Here is a 10,437-nt window from a genome sequence, read left to right on the forward strand (position 1 = left end):
TTTAACTGGAAGCCTGAATGTGGCCAGGTCTGCAAGTTGGAGTTTTCAGCTGGGAGTGCCAGTTCGGGATTGGGAGGTGGAGGGGTGAGTTGGATTGGAGAGTGGGGGGAATGTTACGACTCCACCTCCCTTCTGCAGTCAGCAACTCCATCTCCTACTCCCTGCCCCCGCCAACTTCTTCAGACCTCTTAGCGCCTTTCTCTCGCCGGTTCGCCCTTCCTCGGGGTGTCTGGGCCGGGCGCAGGAGGCGGGCTTAGAGCTGACGGCAGCGCCTCTGCAGCGGGAGGGAGGAGGGCGGGAAGGCGGGCGGAGGAGGAGGAGGCGGAGACTACACCGGGCGGTAGCTGGCGCTGAGCGCGGTGGGAGAGGAGAGGGTACCCGGCTGGCTAGGCTGGCGGCCTCGGCCCGGATCTCAGCGCCGCAGTCCTGCACCTCTCCCGCCTTGTCTCCGGGTCCGCGGCCCCAGGCACGGCGGAGGCGGTGGAGCTGTGGGCCACGGGTAGGTTGCACGCCAACGGCGGTTCGGTCTGCAACCTTTTGTGCTGCAGAAAAGGTGGTGGTGGTGATGGGTGGATGGGGGTGCCCCAGTCACCGATCCCGGGTGCCAGCCCCAGTCGCGGCGCCGCCCCTTCCTCCTAGCCTCGTGTCGGGACCGGGCGCGCAGTGCCAGCGCGGATCTGGGGAAACCCTGCCGTGCGGGCCTGGGGAACGGGCGACCGGGAGGCTCCTGCGGCCCGCGGCCTCAGCGGGCTGAGCTCCCGGCGCCCGAGCCGGCGGTTAGGGTCTGGTGAACTGGGTGGGGCCCTTGCGGGGTGAGGGGAGCCCGCGATTCCCTGGCACAGGGGTGGGGCCCGGAGACGCCGTGAGTGTGCGGCGCGTGTGAGTGACTGTGCGGGGGCGTGCGCCCCCGTGCGCGCGCGGCGTGCGACCGCCGGGAGGTGCGGGGACTGGGCTCCCGCGAGCGCCTTTCCCGCGGTGCGATGGTGCGGAAGTCCGGGCGCGTTGGCTAGCTCGCCTGCTCCTCGGCTGCGGTGCCCGCATCGCGGGGCAGCGGCCTGGGGGACTCAGCGAGAGTAGCCCTTTCCCGGGCCTGCTGCGCCTTCTGGCCGCGTGCCCAGGCCGCGCGCCTGGTACCCCTGCCCCGGCTAGATAGCGCCTCGGGGCGAGCCCCGGTGGCCTTATCTTGTGGCCGTCTTTGCTAGTGCTTCAATCCTGGGGGCGAAAGTGCCCGCGATCTTGTGGCTCGCACCCGCTGGGCGTCTGTCGGTGCGGCGGGGGCGGACGGGCTGGCCGGGGACGCGCGAGTGAATTGGGGTCGCAGGCTGGCGGGACGCGGGAGCGGCAGATGTCGTTGGGCTGGGCCGCCCTCGCCCCACCTGTCGAGGGTGGACTTTAAGGGGAGTGGGAAGTGGAGGAAAGAGGTTCCCAGAAGCGCGACAGTCAGATCTTGAGCCGGCGGCTCCATTGTGAAGCTTCTAAACTCACTTGTGGTGGAATCTGCCAGTCTCTGCCAGAGGGAACACCAACGGGTTGATGGCCTGTCCTTTTCCCCTTGCGAGAGTTCCACATTCTTAGGGTCTCCCTGCTTCTCTCACTCACGCCAGTTTGCACCCACGGGTGTCGGGGTGGGGGTGGGGGGAGCTTAGGGATTTGGGTTGAGCCTGAATGCTATGACTGGTGCACAGGTATAACCGGGGCTGGGAACTTTTTAATCATTTCAGGAAGAGGAAGAATGGGGCAGTGTCATTTTTTATAGCGTGCTTGCTGCTCCTAGCCCAAAGAACAATTCTTGCACAACATTTATGACGTTACCGTGCTCTTCATTTTACATTGTTTTTCTGCGATGTGCCACCCTACAATTAGAGTTGTTAGTTGCTCTCTGTGTGTATTAAACTCGGTAGAACATATTAGACATTAGGAGAATAGAAAACAACCTCCTCCCAAGATTTATTTTTTCAGTATTTCAAATTAGAGTATTAGCTTTTACTGAAGAAACTTTTGGTACTTTATTCATGCAAGACCACGATTTACACATTGTGTTTAATGAATGTTTCACAGATTTCTTGGTGTTTTCATTATGTAACTCTATGCACTGGAAATTCAACAACAATAATAAGCAGGATAGATGTAATATAATAACCAGAAGGATAATGAATCCAGAGATCTCCTTGACCTGATCAGATTGGTGCATTAAAAAAAAAAAAAAACCAAAAAAACAAAAACAAACAAACAACAAAAAAAACCTGTTTCTGGCAGCTTTCTAGATTATTTATTTTCAAGTGAGACTATTTCATAGTAGCTTTCAGGCTATAAGATACATGGTATTTATGGGCCTTACATAATGGTGTATGGATTTGTTTACTTTCTTTGTATAATTTTGTATACTTGGGGGTATACAAAATTAAAATTAAATCTCAAAGGTGGGAGTGATACAGTTTCATACACAGGTGTAATTTATTTTCTTTTTTGGCTGGTTTATTGCCTGGGGAAGGGGAGTCTTTTCCTTTTTTTCTTCAGAAAGAACTAATTTTTTTCCCACCAGTCTATCAAAGCAAATTCCTGGTTTTAGGAATTCACCTGGAACGTTAGCCAGTGTCACAGTTTATGGCAGTCCTGTTTCAGTTATGCTTCCTGAGAGGCAAATTTCTTGCAAAGGTTTCATGTAGACCTATAGTTTAGGTGAAATTAATCATATTTGTAGTGAAACTGATTTGTTCCCCTTAAAAGTAGGAAGGTGACACCCTTAAAAGTAGAAAGGTGACATCACATGATAATAAGAAAATAGGAGTTATCTAGCTCTAATCTCTGCAAGCAGAAATAGAAGAAAAAAAAAAGGCTGCACTGGAAAGCTATTAAACACTGATATTGAAAGAGAAACACATTTTTGTCTTACTGAACTAATTAGGTGTTGCCCTACCTTGTTGGTGAGGTTAATAATTGGTTTGTAAGGTCAGGATGATTTCAGAAGTCACCTTTCTTAACGACTGTAAAAAAAAAATTATTACTAATTTCATTTTTATACATTGCCAGTGGTAAATAAGGTTATTTTAAAGAAATTCTACAGTGAGCATGTAGGTGCGGTTCATTTTTTTTTTTCCGTGTGAGTGTTGTACTTTGGCAGTTAAGCCCCCTTTATTTCTGCTCAGAAATTTGTAATTTGAGAGATATTTCAGGTTTTGCCTTTTTAATTTGTTTTTAAGTATCATCATTGAGAATGGTGGATGCAAATTATTTTCATTGGTCTGAATGAATTTTTTAAAACTGCTGTTTTTTTTTAACCCCCAGTGCTTTTTCATTATTAATCTTTCCTCAAATATAGTCACTCTTACTTTGCATTAGAGAATCATAGATTGAGAACCCAGAACTTCCACTCTACCTGATTTATTTGCCTGAAATTTATCTTGTTTTTTATATTATAATATAATCTTTCACCATTAGTGGAATTTATTTGCCAAAAGTCACAGTGATAAGGTTATACTTACAACCTTATAATTTGGAAACTAACAGGTTTTGTTAATTTTTTTTTTCTAATTGTTGTTTTGTTAGTGGATCTGGGCCAGATCCTGGCATGTATGTCTTTTTTGATGTATGTAGGGATTTTGTGTGGGCTTTAATCTCTCCACATGTAGAACTTGCCTTGTATTTTTAGGATGACCACTAATCTCCGGGTTCCCTATGCCATCCAGTTTTACCATTACAGATTCAATTAATGCATTTCCATGTCTGTCTGCCTTTTTCCTTTCTAGCCGGGTATATTTGTCTCTGTTTCTGTAGGTTGCTGGGACATACTAAAACTCAAGAATACTGGGTTCAATGAATGAATGAGTAAACTAATAACTGTAGGGGAAGACATCATACAATCAGAAGGGTTTCTGTTCTTTCTCTCTCTTCTCCACTCTCTGTTAATCCATTATCTTTCCATTGTTACATACTCAAGGTAACAATATAATGGGTGACTTGGGATATTTTCTAGTGCTAAAGAAGATGCTATAAATAATTGTGCCAGGCACTGCTATGAACGAGACACAGGGTCATACTGCTTTTAAAGGACATTCTTCTTTATTTACCTGCGATGATATCAAGCACCTTACCTGAGAAACTTGACACTCTTGCTAGCTAATGTTTGCAAACTTTTCTATTTGTAGAAGCTTCATTTGCAGTTAAATGTTGGGTGTCTTTTGCTTAGTCACCCATGACTCCTTATCCAGAGGCCTGTGGGCAGCTGTTGGTCATGCTTAATGTTTCTTATTTTTATTGTTTACAGGATAATGTCACAGGGCTTTCTGTGTTTCAGCTACTTATAGCTGGAAGGATTACATATTCTGGTCTTTGGTCTTTACTTCCGTTTTTCTCTATAGCATTTAGTCCATCTTGTAAGAATTTCATGGCCATTTTTTTTCTTTTTGTGTGAGGAGATCCTTTGATATCTTGCCAAGTCTTCATTTTCATAACATTGGTCAGAATCAAGTGCCAGTGTTAGGGATTTACAGATTTTTAAAGTATTCTAAAAATGTCATTGGAAGGTTTATATTTAAATAACTCCTCTGACAATTGTTTCTAGTGGGAGATGGGGGTAAAGCCCTTTTTAGAATTTTTTTTTTAAATCAGATTCCTTTATAGGCAATCTGTTCACAAGGTATTTTCCTATACTAGTTTCTAACCTACTTTTCTTATTTTTTTAAAGATTTTTTATTTATGCATACAGAACTAGAGTGGGGGGGGGGAGGAGGGTGAGCCGATTCACCAGAGACAGAGTGGGGAGCAGAACAGGCAGATCCACGAAGTACACTGCTGAGGGGAGCAGTGGCGGGTTAGGAGAGGTCTGCCACGCCATGTGGATCACCTCCGGGGTCAGGGTTCGAACTCCCCAGCTTGCAGTGCTGCGCTTTAACCCTCTGCACTCCCCCCCCCCGCCCTTTATTATTATTTTTTTAATTTTAAATCTCTCTTTCTCTCATCTTCGTTCTCTTCTTCCTTTTAGCATCTGTGCACAGATAGCATATAATAGTTAACCATAAAACAATAATAAGCAGAGTCAGAAGTGAGCAAGAAATGAGGAGTGGATGGAGCTGCTGCTGTTTGCTCCTTGGTTTCGCCTGTGTTGCCCCCGTGGACTCTGTGTTTGTGTTCTATTTCTGTCTTGGCACTGGCAGAATAGGGATAATCAGTTACTACACTTTGTTTACTATGAAATTACCAACCATTTCCTAGACTTCCACATCAGCCCCAGTGCAGGAGTTGGACAATAACTTTAAGGCTCCTCTTGTTTTCAAATCCAGAATGAAAGTTTTGGTTTTATTTTTCTTTTGGCGTTGGAAAAAAGTTGGAAAATGTCTTTTCCCAATGCATTTGAAAGCTTGAAATGAAGACACTACCACCAGATACATGATGTGAGTTATAGGAAAGTGTAAAGGTGATTTTAAACATCATTTTATAACTAGAATAAAAACAGATTCATATTTTTCTAATATTCTCCTTTTGCAGTTTTAGTCAAAATTTCTAAAAGTCAATAAAACCTATTTCACTTTGTGATAGGTATATCACTGAAAAATAAAGTGGAAATACCTGTCTCTATTTGGCACTTAGCCATATAGCCAGCAAATATTAGTTGATGAACTTTTCTGTTCCTTATGTTTTAAAAAATCTTATGAACTCTTGGAGTTCATGACTTAAGATGATTTTGTATATGGTTCTTTACTAGGTACTGTGGAATCCTAACATTTTTCAAGCTGGAAGTAACCCTAAAGCTATAGGTAAAACCATCTCCCGCCAACCATTTACAAACGAAGCCATAAAGCTTTTAAATAAAGTACATCTCCACATATTTAAAATAGCATTCCTTTTTTTGTTTTTTTTTTTTTTTAAGATTTATGCATTTATGCATAGGGAACTGGGTATAGGCAGGAGGCTCAGGGTCAGTGAAAGGATGCACCAGTGACAGAGTGGGGAGTAGAACAGGCCAACTGACAAAGTACACAGCTGAGGGGAGCAGCGGGCGGGTCAGGAGAGGTCTGCCATGCCATGTGGGTCACCTTCTGGGCAGGGAGTAAACTCATGCTGAAGTGGCTTTAGCTTCTTAGGGCTGTGCTTCAACCAGCAGCGCTACCAGGGAGGGCCTCAAAATAGCATTCCATTTTATAGAAGTTGACTAATTGCTAATACTCATTGTGCAGGAACATGATTGTATAAAAAGCTGCCACCTGGGCTTACCGCTTGTTGGAGTTATGCAGGTACAAACAGTCAGCGTCTTTGGAGTCAGGTGGATTAAGGTTGAGATCAGCGTCTTTGGAGTCAGGTGGATTAAGGTTGAGATCCTGCTCTTTAGCTCTCAAGTATTCTGACTTAACTGAATATTTTTTTTTAGAGATATTTTTCTCATGGAATAGTTGTTAAAATTAAATGATATAAATAGCATATAATTTTTAGCTTGTAGGTAGTAGTCAGTAGTTTCTTCTTTCCATACCCCACTAAAGTCCATTCACTTAAATAAATTAATTGAACCATTTAACTTTAGTTATATAATAATTTTAGTTATTAAGGGAAGTTCCTTGGAGGTAATTATATAAATAAAAATTCTTAGATAACAGTTTTTGCTACATTCCAATCCACTTTGTTTTAAAACAGACTTCATTGGTAAGTAGAACCAAGTGTTAATTATCTAGGTTTGTTTACCTAGTTTGAAAATAGTTTGTGCAAAAGAAATGAAAGAGTGTTCTTGATTGAAGAAGTTTCAATAGCTGATAAACACGTCAGTTTCTCAGAATGACAGATTTTGGTGTATTAGCTCCTTTCAGTTTCTGAAGCTAAAGAAGAAATAATTTTAATCCAACAGTTATTCATTTCTTTTGGATACAAATCTTTACTGTGCCTCCTCTTCCCAACCTCCCAAGTTGAACACAACAACAGAAAAACTAACAATGACAGCAACAGTTTAGGTGGAAAGGACTTTGGGGAGTTTTCTTGGTCTCAGAAATTAGCCCAATTAACTGAGGAGGTAGGAGTTTAAGATAGATTCTCTTACACACTGCCTTCCCAGGTAAGAGAAGAAGGGATGGAGAGGTTGCTGGAAATCATCAGCAGTGTGATAAACTATGAGGAAGTGTTTTTTATATTCTTTCTTCTTTAAAAAAGAAGAAACATTTAAAAAAATGTTTCTCAATATAGTTACAGTGATTTGGCTCAGAGCAGTCTGAAGACAGATTTTTATTGTTGCTATCATACTGCTAAAATGGGCAGACATCAGAAATTAATTGCAAAAAAGTCACATGTTCTTCAAGAACTTTGTATCATGCAAAGTTCACATAACTCATCTCATTTGTCCAACATAGTAACTGAATGAAGAAGATTGGTATTGCACTTTCTGTAAAGTTTGATTTTATGCAAGATCCAGAGAAAGTTTTCAAGGCCCCTGAGAGGACCTGTTCTTTTGACTATGACAGTGTTGTCATTTCCATCAGCGACTGTAAATCTGGTAAACATAGGTCTAGCGCTAGCTTGGTGGAAACTCTATGTAGCCCTAATTCTTCTTGCTTATTTATTTAACCCAATTAGCTACTCTTATAATCCAGAGGGTATTAAACAACAGAATACAGAAGGATGTGCTTGATAAGGTGTCTGAGGTTTCATGTAGCAGAAACAAACTCAAAATTACTGATTAAATTATTTAATACTGTAGCCTATATGACTTGTACCTGGTATTAGCACCTCCTGCTAGTTTCATCCTGTTTTACAGTGAAGATGATCTAATTGCTTTATAAGTAAAGCTGCTTGTTAAATTAAAGGCTTATTTTTGTATTTCATGTTCAGTATCTGGAGTAGAGCAGAAAAATTATTATGCCTGTATTCCTTTGGGACTCATTGGAAATTGTGCAGTGACGTCTTCTGGGATTTAGTCTGGTGAGTTGTATTTTGATTTTTCTGTTTGTTAACCAGTTGTAGGAATGTAATATTTAAGGTGTTTTAAGGAATACCTAAGTATAGCAATGCAGAATATCAGTATATTACTGATATGGAAACTGCATATACAGAGTTTTTAATTTTGGTTGATTGAAATTATTGTTGCACAGGCTAACATTACAATAGTTGGAATGTTTACTTATGGGTTAAATAGACTTTAAAAAAAAAAGGATTTATTTATGCATACAGAACTGGGGTACAAGCCAGAGGTGCAGGGGCAGCTAGAGAATTCACGAGAGATAGATTGGGGAACAGAACAGGCAGATCAACAAAGTACACTGCTAAGGGGAGCAGCAGGCAGGCCAGGAGAGATCTGCTGCACCATGTGGATCACCCCTGGGGCCAGGGATTGAACTTCTGTTGAAGCAGCTGCAGTTAGCTTGCAGTGCTGCATCCCAACCTGTTTGGCCACCATGGAGGGCATAAATAGACTTTTTATTTTTGTCAGATAAAGGCAGTGTTATGGAATAATATTTCAGCATGTAATGCTTAAGAGGTAGTTACTCTGAATATCAGGGAAGTTTTTTTTTTTTTTTTAGATTTATTTATTTGTGCACACAGAACTGGGGCACAGACCAGAGGTACAGGGGTGGTGAGAAGATTCACCAGAGAGAGAATGGGGAACAGAACTGCTGAGGGGAGCAGCGGGAGGATCAGGAGAGGTCTGCGGCGCCATGTGGGTCACTTCCAGGGCAGGCGGAGACAGGAACTCGTGTAAAAGTGTCTTTAGCTTTTCAGTGCTGTGCTTTAACCTGCTGCGCCACTAGGGAAAGCCCTAAGGGAAATTTTAATAAAAATATCAATCTCCAAATACTGGTGAAATAACTTGCAAAGAGTTGTGATGGCATATTATAACACACCAAGAATGGCAAACAGGTGACTGAAAGGAGCATCATTTTCACTTAGTTGGATGGCAGTTCACTGTGTGATATTTCTTTTATCACACCATGAGTTTGAACTGTTAAAAATAGAGAGAACTGTTGTCTTTCTTTAGTTGTCTTTTTTCAGTGTGTCAGCTGTGTATCTGTGCTAAAACAGTTGTCTTTGTGTCTTCAGATCTTTGAAGAGCAAAAATTTAATTATGATCTTTATAGTGCTTTGGCATTTTAAAAGCTAGATTAGGCCCTCCCTGGTAGCGCAGTGGGTTAAAGCACAGCACTAAGAAACTAAGAAACTAAAGCCACTTCTGCATGAGTTTGATCCCCACCTGCCCGGTTGGTGATCCACATGGCGTGGCAAATCTCTCATGAGCCGCTAGCTGTTCCGCTCAGCAGTGTATTTCGACGATCTGCCTGCTCTGCTCCTCACTCTGTCTCTGGAGAATCCTCTACCACCCCTGCACCTCTGGCTTGTACCCCAGTTCTGTATGCACAAATAAATAAATCGTTAAAAAAAATAAAAGCTAGGTTAGTGTGAGTGCTTGCTTCAGTATGGCACTCCACTTGGCCAGTATATTTGTGGAATCTTGCTTCGAATTTCTTAGAGAAGTCACAATACTTGGAAAAAGCAGGTTCATAGTAAATGATTTTCAAATTAGCGGTTAGCAGAATGACTCAAAGGAATGATCTACAAAACACTTTACTTTTGTTTCATAGCTTATCAGATTTATACAAATGTATTTTTAAACACTGAAAAAATAGAAACATTACTAACATATGCAGTTTTGAGGAAAAGAGCAAGAAGTTTGAAAATATAAATACTTTGAGAGGATATTGTATGGGAAGCAATGTAGCTGGGTCATTACTCATCCAATGGAAATAAAAGATAAAGCTGGGAGCAGTGAGTAGAAGTGTTGTACTATGTCTGCTGTGTATTATATCTGTGTGCATGTGCTCATGGCTTTGTGCTTAGACATAGTTACACAGATATATGTAATTAAAATACTGAGTTACCTCTTACTGAAAAAACTTTCTGGTTTTGAGCTTATGCAATATTTGAAGAGCTTTAAAATTTAGGAGGCCATGAAAACCTTAGAAATAAGTGGTAGGCTTCTTGGTTTTAAAAATCAGGCTTATTGAAATAGAATCTACATATAGTAAAATTCACCCTTTTACAGTGTAGAAAAATAAGTTTTGACAGATATATCTGATTGTGTAATGTCCACTACCATCAAGATACAGAATGTTTTCATCATCTACCATAAGCTCTGTGTCCATTTGTCATTAGTCTATCTCTTCTTCAACCCTACCCCTCGGCTGTCACTGATTGCTTTCTGTCCCCAAGTTTTGCCTCTTCTAGAATAGAATCACACAGTGTATAGAATTTGCTGTCTGCTTCTTTACATAGAGGGGAATCCTAGTTTGCTCCTTTTCATTACTGAATGGTATTCTAACATGTATGTGATATTTCAGTTTATTTTCTTTTAATCTATTTGTTGCTGGACTTTTGGATTGTTTCCAGATAGTGGTAGTTATGAAGCTGTTGTAAATGTTTATGTTCAGATTTTTGTGTGACCATATATTTTTATTTTTATGAGGTAAA

General features: G+C 41.7%; 1 protein-coding gene across 2 annotated transcripts in view; it reads left to right on the forward strand.

Annotated features, from left to right (window-relative positions):
* Positions 1–337: 337 nt before the first annotated feature.
* LOC101622481 (chromosome unknown open reading frame, human C5orf30) overlaps positions 338–10,437 on the forward strand; it is a 19,670-nt gene continuing 9,570 nt past the window's right edge. The window contains exons 1-2 of one of the 2 annotated variants that reach the window (XM_004678360.2): positions 338–499; positions 7,807–7,896. The gene's annotated coding sequence lies outside the window, so the exon portion shown is untranslated. The remainder of the gene's footprint in view (positions 500–7,806; positions 7,897–10,437) is intronic. The other variant, XM_012721960.1, reaches the window with a different exon arrangement.

This window comes from Condylura cristata, unplaced genomic scaffold (genome assembly GCF_000260355.1).
Source record: "Condylura cristata isolate star-nosed mole 26May11 unplaced genomic scaffold, ConCri1.0 scaffold00007, whole genome shotgun sequence".
NCBI classification, from domain to species: domain Eukaryota; kingdom Metazoa; phylum Chordata; class Mammalia; order Eulipotyphla; family Talpidae; genus Condylura; species Condylura cristata.